The sequence below is a fragment of the Canis aureus genome, chromosome 1 (genome assembly GCF_053574225.1).
Source record: "Canis aureus isolate CA01 chromosome 1, VMU_Caureus_v.1.0, whole genome shotgun sequence".
NCBI lineage: Eukaryota > Metazoa > Chordata > Mammalia > Carnivora > Canidae > Canis > Canis aureus.
Genome location: NC_135611.1, coordinates 75,515,002 through 75,536,604, shown reverse-complemented (window position 1 = coordinate 75,536,604; position 21,603 = coordinate 75,515,002). Strand labels below are relative to the sequence as shown.

At 39.5% G+C, this 21,603-nt stretch overlaps 1 long non-coding RNA gene across 5 annotated transcripts in view; it reads left to right on the top strand.

Annotated features, from left to right (window-relative positions):
• The window catches only part of LOC144318369 (uncharacterized), a 48,844-nt gene that overhangs the window by 6,052 nt on the left and 21,189 nt on the right, over positions 1-21,603 (top strand). For 3 of the 5 annotated variants that reach the window (XR_013384252.1, XR_013384249.1, XR_013384250.1), the window contains exons 2-4: positions 19,047-19,102; positions 20,509-20,572; positions 21,186-21,529. This is a non-coding gene — a long non-coding RNA (uncharacterized LOC144318369). The remainder of the gene's footprint in view (positions 1-19,046; positions 19,103-20,508; positions 20,573-21,185; positions 21,530-21,603) is intronic. The other 2 variants (XR_013384251.1, XR_013384245.1) reach the window with 2 other exon arrangements.

Here is a 21,603-nt window from a genome sequence, read left to right as displayed (position 1 = left end):
TCCATTCATTACACTTCTCAGATCAGGTGAGTGCCAATGAAGTGGCAGCAGGAATTTGGGGTTTTGGCTAAGGGAGTAGAATTGTGGAAGCATGTTGTTGGGGTTTGATGGGGGTATGTTCAAATGGTTCACAGTGACTTTTGTAGAAGTGACATCCAGAAATATCGTCCTCTGTTGTCCTTTCTGTTTTTTTTTTTTTTTTGAGATTTTGTTTGTTCATGAGACACACATACACACAAACACACACAGACAGAGGCAGTGACATAGTCAGATGGAGAAGCAGGGAGCCCAATGTGGGACTGAATCCCAGGACTCCAGGACCACGCCCTGAGCTGAAGGCAGACGCTCAAACACTGAGCCACCTAGACACCCCCTTTCTAGTATTTTGATTTGATATTTCAGAGCCAAAAGTTGTATCAATTTTTTTTTCCTTTGGTGCCCAGCACAGGAAGTGTGAGTAATGGTAGAGAAACGAAGTCTGATATTTCTGGAGCCAAAAATTAGTGAGTAGGAAAGTCCTCCCATCAGCAGACCCGAGCAATGGTAGGCACATGATTAAATTGTGATGTCTTTCAGAGATTTACTGGATAATGTAGAGCACGCAATTGCATTGTACAGCTTTGGGAGTTACATATTTTATTTTTATTTTTACTCTTTAGGGATTATCTTAAAAAGATTTAGCTTATATTCATTTCAGAAGGCTAAGATTAATCAATATGTTGCTCTTGTAAAATACAAAAGCCTATGATACACAAATCTAAATGTGGCCCTCCCATCTTCCATGTTTTTTTGGTTCCAGCTTGCTCCATGTCTTTGTTCCATGTATTTTTTAGTTCCAACGTGTATGTAACACCCCCATCTGCAATTACCATCATCATTGGAATGACAAATATGTCTTACTGATTTTTTCCCCTTAAAATGCTTCTTGTACCTCCATGTCCTTTTCAGTTCAAGCTTCTTTTATTTTTATTTTATTTTATTTATTTTTTTGCTAAGGTATCTTTTCTTTTCTTTTTAAAATATTTTATTTATTTATCCATGGGAGACACACACACACACACACACACACACACACACACACAGAAAGAGAGAGAGAGAGGCAGAGACACAGGCAAAGGGAGAAGCAGGCTCCATGCAGGGAGCTCGATGTAGGATAGGATCGCGCCCTGGGCCAAAACCAGGTGCCAAATTGCTGAGCCACTCAGGGATCCCCTGCTGAGGTATCTTTTAATCATATTCCTTTCTGGGTCCAGGAGAGTGAATTATCTTGATATTTCTGTTTCTGAATATGTTTTTTGTTTTTCCTTCTCTCTTGATTGATAGAATCGTAGTTGGACAGATATTTCCCTTCAGCTCCTTGAAGATGATACTCAATTGTTGTCTGCTATTTATGGGTGCTGATGAGAAGCCTGAGTACAGTCTGATTTTTTTTTAGATTTATTTTCTTTTTGGAAGTTTCTAAGATTTACATAAATGTTTCTGTTCTGTGATTGTACTATTATGTGCTTATGTGTGGATTTGTGTTTGTTTACCTTCCTTGGGACTTCTAATGCATTACACATTTTTTGGTCTCATTTTTAATGTAATAGACTTTAGAGAATTTTTAGGTTTATAAAAATATTGAGCAGATAGTACAGAGTCCCCCGTAAACTTTTTCTCCCCCACTCAGTTTTCCCTATTATTAATATCTTGCCTGAGTATTTATAATTGATGAGCCAATATTGATAAATTATTATTAAAGTCCATGGTTTACATTAGGGTTCACTTTTTGTGCTGTATGGTTTTGTGGGCTTTGATGTATATGTCACAAATCCACCATTATAGCATCATACAGAATAGATTCACTGCCCTAAAAATCTTCTGTGCTCCATCCATTCATCCCTCCCTTCCTCCTAACCTCCCCGCAACTGCTGACCTCTTACTGTGCTTAGTTTTGCCTTTTCCAGAATGTCCTGCTTTTTCACTTAGCAGGATGGACTTAAGGTTCCTCTGTGTCTTTTTGTGGCTGGATAGCTCATTTCTCTTTAGTACCTAGCAGTGTTCCATTGTCTGGATGCACCACAGTTTGTCTATCCATTCACCTATTGAAGAACATCTTGGATGCTTCCAAGTTTTGGCACTTTTGAATAAAGCTACTGTAAACATTTGCATGCAAGTTTTTTTGTGTGGACATGAGTCTACCTGCTCATTTGTATGGTAAAATTACGGATTGTCAGGTAAAATTATGGATTGTCAGGTAAAATTATGTTTAGTTCTGTAAGAAACTACTAAACTGTCCTCCAAAGTGTACCAACTCGCATTTCCAGCAGCAGTGAATGACAGTGCTTGTTACTCCACATCCTCATCAGCATTTGGTATTGTCAGGTTTTGGATTTTAGCCATTTTAACAGTGCCAGTATGCCATTGTTTCACTTCGCAGTTCCTTGATGACAAATAATGATGAGCATGTTTTCAAATGCTTATTTGCTATTTGTATGTAATCTTTTGTGAGATGTCTGTTAAGATTCTTTTGCCTATTTTAAAATTGTGTTGTTGATTTTATTATTGTTGAATTCTAAGAGTTCCTTGTATATTTTGGAGTTAAGTCCTTTATCAGACATGTGTTTTGCGAATACTTCCTCCTCATCTATGGCTTGCCTTTTGACTCTTTTACCAGTGTCTTTTGAAGATAGGACATTTTAAATTTTAATGAGTTCAAATTTATCAGATTTTTCTTTCATGGATTGTGTTTTTATTTATTATTTATTTATTTACATGAGGGAGAGACAGAGAGAGCACAAGTTGGGGGGAGCAGCAGAGGTAGAGGGAGAAACAGACTCCCTGCTGAGGAGATAGCCCAATGGGGGCTCAATCCTAGGATCCTGGAGTCATGACCTGAGCTGAAATCAGATGCTTAACTGACTGAGCTACCCAGGTACCCCTGGATAGTTTCTTAAAGATGTATGAAAAACACTCATCCTCAAACCCAAGGTCATCTAGATTTCCTTCTATATTTTCTTTTTAGAAGTTTTATAGAATTATGTTTTATATTTAGGCCTATGATCCATTTTGAGTTAATTCTTATGAAAGGTGTAAGTTCTGTGTTTGAATTCTTTTTTTACTGCTCTTGTTGCATATGGAAATCCAATTATTCTAATAACATTTGTTGAAAGACTATCCTTTCTCTATTGATTTGCCTTTGCTTCTTTAGTAAAGGTGGTTGACAATATTTGTGTGGTGCATTTCTAGGCTCTTTATTCTGATCCATTATCTAATGTGTCTATTTTTTCACTGATAACAACACTGTCCTAATTACTTAGCCATGTAGTACCTCTTGAAGTGAGGTAGTGTCAGTCTTCTGACTCTGGTCTTCATCAGTGTTGTGTTATCATCAATTCTGGGTCTTTTGCTTTTCCATATAAACTTTAAGAATCAGGTGGTTGATATCCACAAAATAGCTTGCTGAGATTTTGATTGAAATTGCACTGAATTTATAGATCAAGTTGGGAAGAATTCAGAAAATAATATTTTCCTTCAATCTATGACACAGAATATTTCTCCTTTATTTAAATCTTCTTTAATTTCTCAAAGTGTCAAAGTGTTTTAGTTTTTGCTTATAGACCCTGTACATAGTTTGTTAGATTTATATCAACATCTTTCTTTTGGTGTCATTATAGATGTTATTGTGTTTTACTTTAGAGTGTTGAGAGGGCATAGTTTTGCCCTGTTTCCCATCTTAGGGAGAAAGCATCAGTTTTGCACCATTAAGTATGGTATTAGCTGTAGGTTTTTATAAATGCTCTTTATCAAATTAAGGAAGTTCTCTTTTATTATGTGTCTGCTGAGAGATTTTTTTTTAAATCATGAATAGTAGTTGGATTTTGTCAGATCTTTTTCAGTACCAATTGACATGAGAATATCTTTTTCTTGATAGACTCATGCAGTAGTATGTTAATTGGTTTTTATGTTGACTCAACCTTGCATACACAGCATAAATCTCACTTGGTCATTATATATAATTCTCTTTATACATCATTGGATTCAATTTACTAATGTTTTGTTGAAGATTTTTGCATGTATGTTCATGGGAGATATTGGCCTATAGTTCTCTTCTTATAATGTCTTTGCCTGGTTTTGGTATGATGAAGATGGCTTCATGGAATGAGGCTTCTATTCTCTGACAGATTGTAGAGAACTGGTATAACTTCTTTCTTAAATGCTTTGTAGAATTCATCGGTGAAACTATCTGGGCCTGGTGCTTTCTGTTTTATAAGATTATTAATTATTGATTAAATCTCTGTCATAAATATAGACCTATTCGGATTGTCAATTTCTTCTTTTTCAAATTTTGTTGCTATGTGTTTTTCAAGGAATTGGTCTATTTCATACAAGTTATCAAACTTGTAAACACAGTTGTTCATAATCTTTTATTTTTCTTTTAATTCCCATAAGACTAACAGTGATGACCTTTCTTTCATTTCTGATATTAGTAATTTGTCTTCTTTTTATTTTTTTTCTGGGTTAATATGGCTAGAGATTTATCAAAAAATTTTTTAATTTTTATTTATTTATTCATGAGAGACATAGAGAGAGACACAGAGACATAGGCAGAGGGAGAAGCAGGATTCCTATGGGGAGCCCCATGCAGAACTCAATCCCAGGACCCAGGGATCACGACCTGAGCCAAAGACAGATGCTCAACGACTGAGCCACCCATACATTCCTAGAGATTTATCAATTTTATTGATCATTTCAAACAATCAGCTTTTAATTTCGTTGGTTTTCTCAATTTCCTGTTTTTAATTTCATTAATTTCTACTTTAAATTATTTCTTTTCTTCTGCTTTCTTTTTTTTTCCTTTTGGTTTAAATTGCTCTTATTTCTCTAGTTAATTATGTCAGAACATTAGATTATTGATTTTAGATTTCTTTTCTTTTTAAAGATATGCATTTAATACTAGAAATTTCCCTTGAAGCACTGTTTGCTGCATTTTTCAAGCTTTGTAAGTTGTATTTTCATTTTTATTTAGTTCAAAGTATTCTAAAATTTCTCTTGAGATTTCTTCTTCGACTCATGTGTTATTTAATAGTGTTTTGTTTAATCTCCAAATATTTAATCTCCAAAGATAATTTTCAGCTATCTTTTCATTATTGATTTTTAGTTTAAGTCCATTGTGGTTTGCGAATATACTTTGTATGATTTCTATTGTTTCAAATTTGCTCAAGTGCCTTTTGTGGCCCACAATGTACCCTATCATAGCAACTATCCCATGTGAGCTTAAGAATGCCTCTTCTGTTGTTATTAGATGAAATATTTTATAATACAATTAGAACCAGTTGTTTGATGGTACTTTTCAGGTCAATTGTATCCTTACTGATTTTCTGCCTGCTTGATCTATTAATTATGATAGAGGGATGTTAGAGTCTCCAAAGTGGATTCATCTATTTCTTGCAGTTCTATCACAGTTTTGCCTTATGTATCATGATGCTTTGTTGTTATATACATAAACACTAAGGATTGTTGAGTCTTGTTGAAAAATTGATCATTTTTTCATCATGCAAAGCTCTTCTTTATTCCTATAATTTTCTTTTTTTTCTGAAGTCTGCTTTATCTGAAATCAATATAGCTATTCTAGCTTTCTTTTGATTACTATTAGTATGGCATATCTTTATCCCTTTAGTTTTAACCTATCTGTGTCTTTATTTTTGAAGTAGAGTTCTTGTAGGCAACATATAGTTGGCTCTTGTTTTTTTATTTGTTATGACAATCTATTCCTTTTTATTGTCTTTTTAGACCATTGATGTTTATTTTATTTTGAGATTTTATTTATTTATTCATGAGAGACACAGAGAGAGAGAGAGGCAAAGGCAGAAGCAGGCTCCCTAAAGGGAGCCTGATGCAGGACTTGATCCCAGAACCCCAGGACCACAATCTGATCCAAAGGCAGACCCTCAACCACCAAGCCACCCAGGCGGCCCTAGACCATTGATGTTTAAAGTGATTATCACATCAAGTGCCCCCCTCAGTGCCCATCATCCATTCACCCCCTGAGTACTGGGTGTTATTCTGTATGTTGGTAAATTGAACACCAATAAAAAATAAATTTATTATAAAAAAATAAAGTGATTATCAATATAGATAGGTTATATTTTCAATGTTTGTAACTTTTCTATTAGCTCCACTTTTTTTTAATCTTCTCCTCTTTTTCTGTCTTCTCTGGTTTAAATTGAGCACTTTATATGATCCAATTTTCTCTCCTCTCTAGCATATTAATTATATTTCTTAAAAATGTTATTGGTTTCCCAAGAATTGCAATATATTTTTTCAACTAGTCTAAGTCTACTTTCAAAAAACAAGAGTTGTGTGTATTCCTTAGACAAAGTATTTCCAATTATCCCCATAATCAACATTTACCCTTTAGTCATTTTTTTTCCAAAAAACACACTACTTTCCTTTCTGATATTCTCAAATTTACGAAAGCATTTCCTAGATGCTCCTAACTTTTTATCCAGTAATTTCTATTTTTGATATGACCTTTGTTTTTTGTTATGTTTCTGTTTTCTTTCAATTCATGTCCTTTAAAAAAACAAAACATCTCCTCTTATGTTTGTCCCTTATAAGTCCTTACATTTCTTCCTGCTCCTCCCCTTTTCTTGAAATCAGATTTCACTTGCTTTCTTTAATTTTTGTAAAGATATTTGATCATCACCTCAAATCCAATGTGCTGTCAGGGGTGAGAACCACATGCCTTGGATGATGTCATCTATAATATACCTTCACTTACTCTCGACATAATTTGTGGTGTAATTTCCTGGTGCGTATTCTTTATTTGCCTTGTTTTGTGATGTTTCTCTCCTCCTTGTTTCTCTGCAGTGTGTTTGCATTCATTCCACACCAGTGTCTATCATTGCATTCTGGAAGTTTTCCTGGACCAGCTATCTGCAGCACAAAAGTACAGGGATAAGCTGAGACACACTGGGATAACAGAAACATTTGTTAGGTTGCTTTGATCACTTCGTCACAGTACTCTACCTGGTTGATGTGATTCTGCCTCTGGCTGGGGAAAATCATTCTGGCTACTTGGTCACACGTTCTTATCTGGCAATTTAAATATTACTCATCTGCAAGTGATCAAAGCTGCAGCTCTGTGTGCCACCCAGGTTTATCCTAAACCTACTCTCACTGACAGCCTGTTTCTTGCAGAAATAAGTCCTCTGATCCTCTATGAAGAGTTCAGCTGGCTTGCTCACACACCCTGATTTTGCTACTCCAATCAGGACACTGTGGTTACCCCTCTGGGGAGCCATGTAGTCTGGAGAACAAGTTATCTCAGAGTCTGTAGAGCTCACACTCCTCTTTCTGAGCCTCTCCTTCCCCAGGTACAATTTCCAGTGCATTTAACAGCCCTACTTCACAAATTGTGGTTCAAAGTGGAGGTGTTTTCCTCGTTTTACTTATTCATTTTAGTTAGTTTAGAGGGGACGACTGAATAGAGTCTTTTTCCTGTGTTATCTCAAATAAAAAATTAATGTAACACTAATGAAAAAATAGTCATGTTTTCCAACCATTAGGTCAACATTATTACATGGCTTAACAGCTCACAGTACCTAAGTAATCAGATGCATTTCTCATTTTTAGTTTTTACTTGTTTGTTTACTATTTTGGAGCTTAGTTTTTTTTCTAATTAAATCCAGCGATCCAAAAACTGATACTAGAGTTGATCAACAAAGCTGATGTGTCTAATATGTGTCTAAGATGTGTCTAATGCCTAAATCAGAAGAATCCCCTGACAGTAAATGTCAATGTTGCTTTGCCTACTCCACCTTAACAATTCCTTTGCTTTTTTTATTCCCAGGAAAGATTTGTTTTTCACTCCAAAGATTAACTATAAACATTTAGAACATATTTTTTTCCTTGGACTTAGCCCCTTGGAAACCAATTGTTAGACTAAGTTCTGTCTAAATAATGAAACCTAATTGATATGGAACAGTTGCCTTTGATATTAACTACTGGTCTATTTAAACCGTTGACCTGAAAATAAGTGACACTAAGTGCATATCTCTTTACCAATCATCTGAACCATCCAGGCTCTAGGGGATTAAATAATCTAAAAGTAGCAGATTTTATTAGCTACTGGGATTTTCAATGGCATGCCCATATGATCAGTTCATGGTTGTCACCTTGCGTAAGTTGATCAACCTATTATGTTCATGTAATGTTGTAATTACATTTCTTTTTGACAAGGATGCATTAAGTGTGGCTGTGATATGGGAAACTCTTTCAGCTTTCATTAATTCGATATAAATCCAAAGCTTGCAGATTCAGCAGGATGGTCTATAGTGGCTTAATTGGAATTGCTGGTCAAGCACATTGATTCTGCTTCACTCAGGTAAAGATGAAAGTAGCTGTAACAATAGATACAGCGTTTGAAGGTCATTGAGTGGTAGTGAGGCATGGGGAGCAAGGCAGCAAGACACACACACAAAATAATGGAATTTTTATTTGGTATCTGGGAAGCTTTGAGTGACACAGTATCAACTGACCTTGAAATTTCATACTTTTGTGACTCATAGCATTTGTTTTTGAATGCCAGAGAAATATGATGATGCTTTAAAGGGAAATTAATACAGCCAGTTTTACTCTCTGGGAAGCTTGCACCTTGTATGTTTTATTTGTTGACTTTATGATAATATGAAAAATGAAGACCCTTGTTAATTTCAGATGAATATGACATAAAAGGTAAAATCACTCTTTCATTAGCCTCCTCTTGATCTTAAGTTCATACATAAGGGGCTATTAGGTCCACATTCTTCATTTCCAAGCATACACTGCCGTGAGGTGTCCACACTGAGCACAGTCTCAAGAAATGGTCCACCACACACCCAGTCCCTGCCTGATCATCCAATTCTTACCCTGCACAGAGTTCAAATATGCCCATCTGAGTGCACTCTTACCGGAACACCAAATTTAAGTACCAAAGCTGTGCTTTAGTTATTTAAGAAAGGAAAAGAACATCAGCTGTTTCAAATTTTAGACTCTAGCTTGGGCAAAAAAGAAAATTGTCTATTGTGTAGTCATTTTTCTGAAAAAATAACATCCATAGGAACAGTAAGTGTCCAGCAATGTGAAATTAGTCTATAAATGGGAAGATTGAGACCAAAAGCATCAGATTACAAACATCTCACCAAAACCCCATAGTCTGTGGAGAGCAATCTATGGAGTTGACATAAGAATCTTTTCTCTTCTTTCTTCCCCTACATTAACACTGATCTCAGAAACTCATCATTGCATCTTTTGTGTAGAGGACTGCGTAATCAGAGGGTTCCCATTGCTAGAGTATTTAAAAAGACAAGTAGAAATTAGCTGAAGTGTATTTAGTCTCCGCCCCTCCTTCTGACCCCAAGGGTAGCTCGAGCATCTTACAATTCATCCTCTGGGGGCTGGCTTATGCTTGCTCTCTTCTCTTTGGCAATGGCTTTAAATAACCAAGTTCTTATTACAATCCTCAGATTTAAAATTAAGTTCTGATCACGTCTTCTCAGGGCACACCTAAGAGGCGCTGTTTATCCCCAGCCAAATCAACTGTTTTCCCAAGTGACTCATTCCTGGAAAAATTATTGTTCCTAATAACCAGCTCAAATATGTATTTTCATTTAATCTTTCCTTTTACCTCCATTTCACATGTGTTGCTGCATGTCATGCAGTTTCTATGAGGATCTGCTATTACATCATTGTGTGAAGTATGAGATGGAGTTTGTTTTAATTAAAAAATTACTTTTACTCAGATAGTGGCTGGGCTTGGAAATATTCTCTATTGCCCTGGAGGTTTTAGGCTGGGGCCCTAGTGGTGTGTGTGTGTGTGTGTCTGTGTGTGTGTGTGTGTGTATGTACTTTTTTCTTTTAAAGGATCTCTATTTTGTGAGAGAATCCATTACTTATTTTTCTTCCTGTAACAAAGTGGTGTAGGCAAGTGACATCATAGTGGGAAGAAGAAATTTCCAAAGGTGTTTTCTGCATACAGAAGTCAGCACAGGCTATCCCTCTGGGTACACAGCACAAGGATGCAGCAGAGTGACCTCTCTTTGCCCCTCTGACCAACACCCAGGGGTCTAGTAGTGGCATCTGAATGACGGATATCTAAGGGCAAGACTGGAGTTTCCACTGGGGAGCTTCTATAAACTTCGAGAACGAACAGGGGTATTTTGTAGTGTTTTAGCATAACGGGTCCATTGGTACAGATTCCAGGTTTTATTACATCTGTTTTATGTCCTACAAATAGTAACAGACGTTTCTCTTTGCTGTACAACATGGTGAGCCACTGGCCTAGACTAGAGGCAACTCTGCATTGCTTTTCAAATATTCTCCCTCTCAACTGCAGGAACTCTTTGGTTTCTATTATCCTTCTGGTCTTTAATATCTCTGATGGTGCATCTGATGAAACTCAGTGGCTGGGTTTGTGAACATGGTTAAAAAGACCCATGCAGGACGAGCGACATCTCCCCATGGCGTGTTATGATCCCCTCCCGAGATGTCCCACTGTCAGCAAGATTGGTACTGAGTTGTTTTCCTAACCAAGAGGATGGGTCATATGACCCCTTAGTACTTTTGGTCCCAGTCCCTTTTTAACTAACCACACACATTGCATGATTTCAGGCTGGCGTCCCTGACCGAGGGCAGAGTTTTCTTGTGTAGGTTTTTCCACAGTAGACATTTACACCAAGCTGATAGAATAGACCCATCACAGCCACCATTTTTGCCCCATCACAATGGAATTATCCAGGTACAATCTTCAGAAAACATGTGTGGGATTCCAGAGTAGGGCAGCCTCTGAACACATTCCCTGTCCAGTAGCAGATGACAGGCACTGCATCCTGTCTGCTCCCTATTGTAATAGCTTCCCCATTGTTCAGCTATTCTGCTGCATCTACAGATTGCCATGGCTGAGAAGCAGCTCCAAGAAGTTGAGGACGGTGGTGATCCTTCAAGAAGCACCAGATCAGTGGTAGAAGCAGATGACTGTGAGGCCTTTCATCTTACTTAAGAAACAAACAAACAAAAACAAATAACAATGTGAGGGTTCTATATTAGATAAGAAAGGACTTCTTACAAGTACAAAGTGCTATATAAACTATACCCATGTATCAGTCCTTTTAGGGATAGTATAATTTCAAGTGAGTCTGCTTGGAAGATTGCATATTTGGTGAAGAAAAAGAATCTGACTTTTAGGAGCAGTGATATTCTTTCACATAAAAAGTGGACAGTGAAGATCGAACCTGACATGGATCATGACCATGGTCAGGACCAGAGAGATGATATTTCAAGGTCTTCCCAGATCTCTGACCTATGCAGAAATGAATATAATTTTTAGGCTATTTTCTCTTACATCTTGTTTTAGATTCCCCTTCCTCTCTTATTTAGACCCAAGAGAAGGTTTCCAGTGGATGATAGTTATGGAAAGTTATGTGACAAGTGAATACCCTCAGAAGGGATTTGGAAGAGGAGACAAGAAAACTTAAACTAGCTTGTGAGCTAGAAAAATCATGGCAAGCTATCATTAGGCACCTATGATGATTTAACCTCACTCCCTCCCACCCTGCAAAGTGAGGCATATTATTGCAGTTGGGGAACCAGGCCTCCGAGAGGCTAGTAGATGGTGGAGCTTGGTTTTGAAACAAAGAGCCACCCTCCATCAACCTTGCTTGGGTCCCATACTTTAAGTGACTGTAGCTGGGATCCATGACTTTGTGGATGACATATTTGAATCTCCTGCAGCAAGTGGAGGTTAGTAAGAAGGTGGAAAGCTAAATTTTCATGGCTTTAAAGTAAATATATTACTTAGGCAGGAATCATGTCTCCCCTACTTTTTCTTTAGTGATAAGAGGGAGAATAGAGAAGAGAAGGTGACTGGTCCCTCTGGTGCTAAAACAGGACCTTAGAATGGATGTTTTGGCTGACATCCTGAGAAGATAGATAGAAACACCAAACTGAGGCCATCAGACCAAGGTGAATATGTTCAAAGCAAGTGGATGACAACTGGATGGGGTTCTCCTTCCCCTCACAAGGAGTGAAGATGAAGAAAGGGATTCTGAATGGAGGGAGCATCTTTAGTGAGAATCATTAGTATGCTATGAGTCCCAGTGCTACTTCCTAGGAGGAAAGGGTGGGAGATGCCTCTTCTTCCCTCTAAAACAAATGGAGGGACATTGAGTCCACTCAGTGAGCTTGATGTCAACTGATGGCTAGACAAGTGTCTGATTCATATCTAAAGAAACAGAAAGTTTGATTCCTACTCTGGTGGTGAGTGTGAAGGAGGGCTGGCTGCTTCTGTCCTGGGAACATCCTCCCAGAATCTGCAGGAGCAAAGGCTGCATGAGCATCTCCGGGATCAGATGTGGCCAAATTAGAGAAGGGGCTTTTGTGTTTTAGACCTTGTCCAAGAAGGGCCATTATAAAAGTGAACAGACTGTTGTTTCAGATGGGGGCACATTTGTTTACTCACTTGAGACATGTCAAGTGGTTTACTTATGTATATGTTATTACTGCAGCCAAAACTTCTTTTAAGAAAATAATGAAGAAGTTTCATCAGAGAAAAATTAAAAGTATTGCTGGATTCCTCAGGGCTGCAGAAAGAATAAGCAGAAAGTTGGAGAAGAACACATCAACCACACTAATGGAGTTTCTGGTGAATGGTCCTTCGCAAAGAGGGAGGTTTCAAAATATTTCCCAGCATCTGTCTGAGAAGAACCAGCTTTATGCACTGGCAGGGCCCAGGAAGCCCATAGCCTGCACACAAGGCATCACACCTCCCTCCCAGCCTGGCCTGTTCTCCCTCACTGGAGTATGTAGAAATCTGGTTTGGCAAATTGGGGGAAGAGGGACAGACGAAGAAAGAGGAATGTGACAGTCCTGTCCCCTCTACTGACTCCAGCTTTTTCTCTCTTTTTGTAACAGCATATTCTAGTTAGGAAAGGGTGAGTCCTTAAAAGTTTGAATGAAGTTGGAAGCTTCTCTTAGTATGTGTGTTGGTTATTCAAAGTACAAATCCAAATTATGTTTTGTTAATCAATTGCCTCTAAGATTTTCTAGTACCTAAGAGTGACCAGAAAACAAGTTTCATCCAAGGATAGGGGAAAAACTAGCCCTCCTGAGCAAATGAAGGGATAACAGGAAAAGAAAAGAAGTTTGCTTTATTCTTACACACAACATATCCATTTGTTTGATTTATTGGTTGCAGTAGTTTGACAGAAAGACTATGATATTGCCCCAAAGTAGTAAGCAACAAAAGCTGACCAATGAAGATCCAGAGCCATCCAATAGATATATCTTGCAAACCATATACATGGTTTAAAATTTTCTGGCACCCACATTAAAATAGTAAAAAAAACAGATGAAATTAATTTTAAGATAATCTATTTTTACTTAACTAATGTGTCTAAGTATTATCAGTTCAATGTGTAATCAATGTAACAATTTTTAGTGAGGTATTTTATATTCCTTTTGAATTTTTGCACTTACTCTTCAAAATCTGGGTATTTTTTACACTTTCAGTACATTCCAACTTGGGCTCATTATGGGTAAAGAGCTCCATTGGCACATGTAGCTAGTGCTTGCCAGATTCCACAGTACAGTTGTGGGGTCCCTGATGAGGTGGAGAGTGATCTTAGACAGTGAGTAATAAGTCTTCATGCTCTGGTGATGAAGAGGTTGAGGCAGAGTCCCCAAAGTGGACAAGAGGATGATCTGAGATTCTGTTTGCACTTGTGTTGGGTCTGATGAGAAAGCATCTGGAAGGATATTGAGCAGAGTGGTAATGGTAATGGTAATGGGGTAATGTAGAGCTGAAATGAGACCTGCACAGGCTGTGACTCCACCATCCATCCACGCTGACACTGGAAACCAATCTAAACTGGTCAGGAAGAGAGGAAACCGAGAGAATGTCTAACCAAGGGAAGTCAAAATAAATTCAGCACACTTTTCTGAAGTAATAGCTATGGAATTTAAATATTCATTAAAATGAGCAAAACATGCTCCCATAGGGGCTGTTACTGGTCTTTGCATGAACCAGCATTCTTGTCTGAAATAGAAGTATTAGGCGGTATGCTTAGCATCGTTTGCAGGGTAAGCCTGCCATTGTTCTGGTTTTGCTATGAGGGGAGTGAGGCTTAGGTAAGAGGAATAAAATAATCCACTTCTTACTGTAGAATATTATGGCTGAGGGAACCCTGGGAAACACTGGGTACAGAAGACAGCCCTCAGAGATGGGAGAATTTTCTGTGGAGGGGTGGCAGGCACATGCATAACCAGAGAGCCGGCTTCAGATTCTATATCAGGGCATTTTCCCAGATATCCCCCTGTGGTTTGTAGGAGTACTGGGATGGATCCCCTGTCTCTCAAAAAATAATCTGCTGTGGAGCAGAAATAATGATGAGGGGGTTTTTTGGCCTTCGGTGTCAAGTCTGTTACTATAGGGAGAGTGAAAAGTCTTCTTGCAATCTTGGTTTGGCTGTGAGTGATGTCATGAGTGATGTCATGAGTGATGTCATTACACATGATGTCATGTGTAAGCCCCAAGAGCTCCACGATGGAAGAAAGGAGTGAGTGTGGAGGAGCAAGGTCCTAGCAGTGACGGCAGGAGAAGTGGAGGTGAGAAGAAAAGTGGAGGTGGGAGAAGTGGAGGTGGGAAAGTCAAAGGGACTGGATGATGAGAACACCGGCCATTTGTGGAGGACATTGAGAAATTGTTACTGTGTTCATTTTGGTTGGCCGGTAGCAGAGTTGTAGGAGAGAAATGTAGAGAATGCGAAAGGAGCTTTGTAATATAAGGAATTAGACTAAAGGGAAACCAAAAAGAAAAAAAAAGAAACAACAGCAAAATTAGTGGCTTAGAATGGATGTCCATTAATCATCAAATGTTTAGAATTATGGATTTTGAATATAAGGTATTCAGAGAGTTGGTAGACCAGCGTCATCCATCAGAAATATAATGCAAGCCACATGTGTAATTTAAAATGTTCTAGTAGTTACACTGAAAAAGTAAAACAAAACAGGTGAAATTCATTTTGATAATGTATTTTATTTAAAACAGTATATCTAAAATATTAACATTTCAACAAGTAATCAATGTAAAAGGATTAATGAGATATTTCACATTCCTTCTCTCATACTAAAGTATGTCTTCAAAATCTGGTGTGCATTTTGTCCTTCCAGCTTATCTCAATTTGGACTGGTCACATTTTAAACACTCACAGACACATGTACTTGGTGGCTCTGATATCAAAAAGTATAGTTCTAGATAGCTTCTTTCCACATTGTCATATTTTTGTCTTTATTTAATAAACTTTTCAAAAAGTATAATTATTTCTAAGTGGAATTTCAAAATAAGCCAAACTAAAAGTGTATTGCTTAGAGATGTGTATTTAAATGGGTGATAAAATTAGAATGAAGCACAGGGGGATGATTCTCACAAAAGCAAGGACAATAATTTTTTTTATTCTGTGGGAAATCCGTGATAGAGTTAGAAAAAAAAAATGGAAGAGAAGAAAATAAGAATCTCCCCAAATTATTCCACCAATTAGAGATGAGCATTATCAGGGGTTTTTTTGTTTGTGTTTTGTTTTTTGGGTTTTTTTTTTTTTTTGGTAGTTTGTTTGAATTGGAGTTTTTAATTCGTTTGCCTGTTTTACTGAAAGAGAGCAAGAACCTGGAGCTGAATGAGGAGCCTGGATACATCCAGGGTGGGCCAGGCAGGGCAGGTTAGGCTGCTGCATCATAGGCCTCAGTTACTGGCTGCCAAATGAAGTTTTCTAAGTCAGGCTAAAGACTACAGAAAGACTTTTGTCTTCTAACAATAGGAAGAGGGACCATTTCCAACATTAAAAGAAGGCAGACAATGCTGGACTCTTGGCCAAGTCTGATGATGCCCATTCCCATGAGAGGACACCCTAAAAGATGAGAGAGCAATTAAGGACATTGACTGGTTTTTTTCCTCTTTAAGGCAAGAACTTAACCAATTTACTGGAATTTTTAAAAGAATTTACTAGAAAAAACACAAGCCAATAACCTCATAAACCATTAGGTACTCAGTGTTTCTGGAAGGGCAGCTGTAAGTGCATGGTCTATGTCCAATTTTCTGTCATCTTGGAATGGGAAGAACATTGGAATGACAAGTTAGATTGAAAAGCTGTTAAAAGCCAGAAAAATAACAAGTGCCTAATCCATAAATGGAAAACTGTCAGTCCCTTATGTCTTTATACAACTTGGTTTGATGGTAATTCAAGCAAAACTTCTGTGTTTTCAACCAGCCCTTAATGGCAAAGAAAATAAACCATCCAGAGAAAAGGAGTCATAAGAGGAACAATATACCTCAGTTTAGTGTCTGTGGAGAGTAAATTTGAGTAATATAATTTACTTTAGGGGGAGAGGAAGAATGGACAAAGAAATGATGTGAAGCTGCAGACGTGAAACCTGGTTTGTGATTTCAGAGGTGAAACCCTTTTGGTTTATGACCATGACCTTCAGTGACCTGGCTCTGGCCACTGTACATAGCTAACAAGGCTGACGGGGACCCTGTTTACCATCCTGCTCCCCTTATCCAGCCTGCTCTGCTCAGTTATCACGGGCTTGTCTCTGCGTCACTGGTCTCCTAGGCTAAGAGTGTTGTTTCAAAGCTGGGGTTTCCAGGGCTTTCCTTTCTCCCCGCTGAGATCTGGGAACCCCCATGAAGTCTAAATGGCAGCTAGAGGTTGTCAGTTACATCAGGAGAAAACCTCAGAGAAACACATAATGTGTAAAAGTCACTGCAGCATGGAAGCCCGCAGATACCCTCTGATTCTGGGCTCCAGCACTGCGGGAGCCCTGCTATTATGCCATAAAAACAACTGCAAACAGCAAGCCTGGGGATGCGGATGTGCATCGCCAACTCACAGCGGTCCTAGGAACATGAGCTTTCGATATCTTGGGAAATGCGTCTTGCTGAGCAGTTTGGAGTGTTACCCCAAGTAGATCAGAGAGCTGTTTTCTTCTCCATTTATTTCAATGCAGCCTTGACGCTGTAGCTGGAGATTGTTAGATCCTCAGAAATTAGGTGGGCTCCATCAAATTTGCTGAGGCTTTACTCCATGTACCCTCCCCCAGCTAGCTGGCCATCGGGATTTCTTTTATTGCTGCCCATGTGGAGGGGCTCAAAAGACAGAGACACTTGCCTGCTGCATATCAAGTTAGAAGAGCATACAGTGGTGATGTTGAAAAGAGAATTGGTGAGGGGCCTTGAGCTGGGGCTCTGATCTTGACTGTGCTACAACCGACCTGAGTGACCTTGGGGAAGTGCTGTCACTTCTTAGGTGTTCAGAGACTGGGGTGGGCTAGCTCTGATGGCTTTTGTTTTTTGTTTTTTTTTTTTTTTTCTGATGGCTTTTGAACTGGGCTCTGGGGAGTCTATTTAGGGGCTGTGGAAAGTGGAGACAAGAAACTGAGAGAGGGGCCTTCTAGTATCTTCTACTGGAGCAGGTCCACTTTTATCCATTTTACATACTGGGATCCTTTAGAAACTTTTATTTAAAGAAAGGGTTACAAGACTAAAAATTTCAGAATTACTTAGGTGGATAGTCTCTCATCCACAAAATTCTTATTTTATTATTTTTCCCGTGTTTGTTAGATTGAACATTTTGCAGAGTGTTTGTTGATGGCTGATACAGCAGATTCCTTATTGACTTTTGTATTCTTCTATGGAGTATATTAAAGACTATAAAGAGACATATAATGGCTTTTTGTTCTTTCTTCTGGAGGAATGACTGTGGTCTTAATGATTAGAGCAGTGGCTGCCAATTCACTAATGGTTGGAACGTGTAATTAGAACTTGAGAACTTCACTCTGGTCATGATTATGCCACTTAGCATGGCCTTGAGCACATCCTTTACTTTCTTGGGAGGGAGGCACTGTACTCTGTGATTAGGGGCCTGGGTTCAGATCCCAGCTCCACCACTGACTAGCTATGTATTTTTGGGTAAGTCATCTTACATCTCTGTGCTTCGGTCATGTCTTCTCTAAAATGGGAGTAATAATACAACCCACCTCAGTAGGCTGTTAGGAGTGTTAAGTAAGTTCATTCATGCAAAGTGCTTAGACCAGAACCTGGCACAAATTACAAGTCTCAATAAACATTAACTATGATTATCTTTGGATTTTTTTTTCCTTGTGTGTCCTATGAAGGTGTTGGGTCAGGTGATGGATAAACCCATTGATTAATTTATTAAACTGTATACCTTGGGGCCTACAAAAGTGCCTGGTACACAGCAGGTGCTCAATACATTCTTGTTGACTGAATGGCCAAGATTTTGCATTTTGCCTTATAGGAATTATATAAGAACCTGATTTTGCACACCTATTATGCATCATGAAATTAAAATATCCAGAGTGTTAGGATGAATGAATGACGAACATCAACCATTTATTGAGAACTGTCTGTCATCTGTTGTAGACAGAGTCCAATCAGGGAAATAAATAAGCTCAAGCCAAGTAGTTTAGTAGAGGCCATTGAGGGTGAGGAACAAAGGGGCCAGGAGAGCTGGCAAGCCAACAGGATAGTGAGGGAGCCCAGAGATTAGCCAGCAGGAGGAGATGGTCCTGTTAGAGCTTGATGCCAAGGCATCCACCAAGCAGAACTGGAAACTGGGGCTGTTGAGGGATGGGTTGTCTAGCTGAACAAGTCACTGGCAGACTCAACAGAGAGTTCCCAATTTCCAAAGCCTCCTGTTGGCTAGATCCATCCAGAAGCCAGCTGGCAGAGGAGGATGGGAATTGTAGTTTGAGGAGGGGCTCTGGAGGCCAGTAAATGGCTGTGAGGGCAAGCAGGCCAAGTCCAGCACCTCTCCAGACTGTGTACCAAGCTCTTCTAGTGGCAGGGCTGGCAAACTATGACCCTCAGGTCAAATTTACCAACTGCCTGGTTTCATAAATAAAGCTTTATTGGAACACAGCCACACCTACCCTTTACACATCGTCTATGACTCTCTTCACGATACATGTGCAGAGTTGAATCCTTGTGACAGAGACCATATGTTCTTTTACAGAAAATTTTGCTGATCCTGGTCCTAGACTGTGTCTAACCCTTACAACCACTAGCCAAGTAAGTATTTCTACCCTTCTTTTACAAATGGGGAAACGGGCTTGTGAAATGGATCTGACTTGCCTGAGGATGAGCGCCCGGCCAGAATGAAGCTTGCATTTGACTGCTACCCAGATTTTACCAAACTCTACATGCCTTCAGTTGTACCCCAGGTCCCCTCAGGCCCCACTGAGCTACTGCGGCTCCTCATCCTCACCTTGGGTTGATATCTCTCTTTGGCATGTCTCTACCTCTCTATGCCTCACCATCAAGTTCATGGTAGCAGAGAGGTCAGAGGTTGTATAAGCTGGAATGGACCAGAGTTCACAGGACAGAGTCCAAATGTTTGGGGCTTGAAACTCTCAGTTTGTTAGACTGTCCTTTCCAGGGAGATAGTCAACCCTTAAGAGGCTCTTCCCCCTCCCCAAGTCTGTACAGTCATCACAACTAAGCAGCAAGACCAAAAGATTTGGGAGAACATCTCTGACATAATGGAAATCAATGTTAAAATGAACTTTGCTTTACAAAATTTACAGTATAGCTAACTCTTTAGGAATATTTCTCCTGTAAAGCTAAGTGCACCTGTCTGATGAAAAAATAAAACCCTAAAATGGAACATTATTGCCAACATTTCTCTGCATTGCTTGGAGATTCATCTTAGGTAATAGTATTTATGAGTCAAGCTGTGCTGCCTTTGCATACTCAACAACAGCAGGTAGAAGTCTCTGGAAATACAGGAGAATTTATATTTGCTGGGAATTCCAAGTGATTGCAAGGTAGCTGCTGCTTGCATTTGTTTTGCTCACACAGATGGCGAGAAATTGCATCTCTGGGAAGAGCATAAAGGGGTAAACTGAATGCATGTGAGATTAATAAAGTCAGGATTTACATGTGATGACACACAATCAGGGCAGAGCCATGGCCATAGTATTATTTGACTTAGCATTTAGCCAACACAGGTATTTTTATAATGTAATAAGTGCATTTTCCTGCCTCCATGAAAATGATCCTCCTGACCACTCCTCATAGGGTAACTGACACCAGTTATGCTTTTAAAGCCGTGATGAAGCTCTGCTGACCACCTGACCCTTCACATTCTTCTCTGGCCATTAGCTATTTGGAATGACTTAAGCTGTTTCCTCGAGCTGGCACCCACGGGCTACAGCCAGACCAGGCACCAAGCTGCCTCCATCATCCTTGGGGCAGGCAGCAGACATTTGCTTCCGAGTAGACCTGGAACTTAGGAATCTTTTCCATCTTGGGGGTCCTGGGTAAATTTGTACCCTCCGACATCCAGAAATTCACTACCATTTCAAAGGAGGCAATATGATTATGTAGGGAAAGCTGGAGTTTCAGAGATGAAAAGAACTGGATTTCAATCCTCTGTTTATTAGCCTTTCCTCTCATGAATCTGATCCTCTCTCCAGGCCTGAGAAGAAGCTGGGGATGTCTCTGTGGCAGGCTGAATATGTGGCCCCCAAACACGTCCAGGTACTAGTCCTCCAAATCCTGGGAGTGTTACCTTATACAGAAAAAAAGGTCTGTGCAGACATGATGAAGTTAGGGATCTAGAAATGGGGAGATTATCCTTGACTATCTGGATGGGTCCTAAATCACTTCACAAGTGTCCTTATCAGAAGCAGGCAGAGAGGGGTTGCTTGGGTGGCTCATTTGGTTAAGCGTCAGCCTTCAGCTCAAGTCATGATCTCAGGGTCTTGGGATTGAGCCCTGTGTCAGAGGAGCAAGTTGACAGGTGAGAGGCCTCATGGTGCTTTAGATTCCCATATGAGTGGTCTAGACAAATGGCCAATGTTAAGACTGACTCACAGAGTTCTTGGGGTATTGGAGGAAGATTTGCACACACGCGCGCGCGCACACACACATATGGCAGGGCTTCTTACTGTATGAACTTTAGTAATCCCTGGGAGCCGAGCCCTGGCGAATCATCAGTGTGGTTAAAAACAATAGCCACCACCAAAGCAGCCATAATCACCACAAAAGGATTCATTTTTCTACCTTCCAAGAAATATAGGACTAAAGATCTTTGCAAGAAACTTTAAAGATTCACTGACACTTCAAGGCCTCTGGTCGTCTGTCCTCACAGGGAGGTCATCTGGAGCATCCCTGGAGAAAAGGCAGTCCAAGGTCAGGAGGATTGGCTCTGCTGTTCAGACACTGCACTGTCCTCATACCAGGCTAGACGGTGGTGAATCTGAGAACAATGCATCACCCCAGGGCCAGGTACCAGAGAAGTCAGGACATCCCCTACATCCCAGGTCCCACAGAGACTATTCAAATTAGCTAAACTGAAGTCACACTACGCTGCCCCTTTCTTCCAGTGGAAACCACAGTAGAGGCTCTCTTTCACCATGTGCCCTTACCTCTCTGCCTCCTGATGCCTCCTGTGTGGCCCAGTGTGGCGTCACATGCCCCTTCTTCTTGGGAACGGTGAGTATCAAGCTATCTATTCCATGGCAGTCCTTTTCTGATACTGTTGGCCTCACCAGACCTGAAGAATAATC